The following is a 1,271-nucleotide window of genomic DNA, read 5'->3' as shown; positions in this document are numbered from 1 at the left end:
ATCATCTTTATTTTATATGTTTAAAGTATGTAGAAACTTCTGAAATATTTATTATGTCTTATTTTTCTATTATTATTTTTTAAATATGAACAGTTCTATAGTATTTGTTAAATAAATATCTTTGTGTTCATACAGTACTAAGTGGTGGGAATATATCTATGTGCAAAAACATACACAGATTGATTTCTTTCAAATTTTTCCTTGAAAAACTTATGGGCATCAACCAAGATAAAATAAACACATCTAAAAATCCATAGCTGAGTTACCACGAGAGTAAAGGACATCTTCAAGTTCTGCCACTTTCCCTTAAAACACAGACAATTTAAAAGTGAAATCAAAATTGCAAGACAATGTGAAATTGGGAGCATTTCTTAGGGCACACAGAGGGAACACCTGATGAGGCACCCAGCTGAAATTTGGAGGAATAATAGCTAAATGGGGATCAAGATATTAGGTCTTGGGCTTGTAAAGTAGGGGAAATCAGGAGAATTTTCAGAAAATCTTGCTTCTCCAAAGAGACATACATACACTCAGTGATAGGGCAGGGTGGAAAAATTTGCTGGCCAGGTATGGGAACACATGAAAATATGTATATTTTGGCCAGTACAGAGATAGATACGGTAGTAAAGTGGATCCTTGGATGTGTGCCATAGGCTTACCTCACTCTGCCCTCATCCTTGGCTTCTGCTTTATATTACCTGGGTGGTCAGGGAACCTGGAAGCTGAGAGGCAAAGTCACAGTGTTCTTAACTTGTTGAGATGTCTTGTCTGTGGCAATAGACTACAAACTTCCTCTCTGGAGGGAATCATCCTTAACCCAGACCCTTCATATCCTTCCATAGACTGAATTCAACCAAATACAAGCATACAGCTTAAAAATAATCTAATACATTCAGTAGAAAACAGCTAACAAATTTAAACCCCATGGACATCTGGTATCAAAATCGTTGCTTATAGAATATAAAGTAAGAAAGGATAAAGTATAAATTTAGAAAAGTGACCAAAGGATAAGAAGATATTAAAAAAATCAAATAGAGCTGAAAAAGAATAAATTGAAATTTTTTATTAGCCTAGAGACTAGTAATTTTTATTAGACTGGGCTGTGCCATAACAAAGTGTTCCTTTTGCTCATTTAATGTCAGCCAAGAGTCATTTGACTTTCTATGGTAACTATCTTCAACAAAGCAACTTAGATTAGATATCCAGGCTGATTGAATACCGTGCTCTGCTATCTCAACATAAGGTTCTCTTTTTGGCTTAGGCTAAGGGTC

This window comes from Sturnira hondurensis, unplaced genomic scaffold, assembly GCF_014824575.4.
Source record: "Sturnira hondurensis isolate 20B ecotype Veracruz unplaced genomic scaffold, ASM1482457v3 Scaffold0013499, whole genome shotgun sequence".
NCBI lineage: Eukaryota > Metazoa > Chordata > Mammalia > Chiroptera > Phyllostomidae > Sturnira > Sturnira hondurensis.
Note: the sequence above shows the minus strand (reverse complement) of the source record.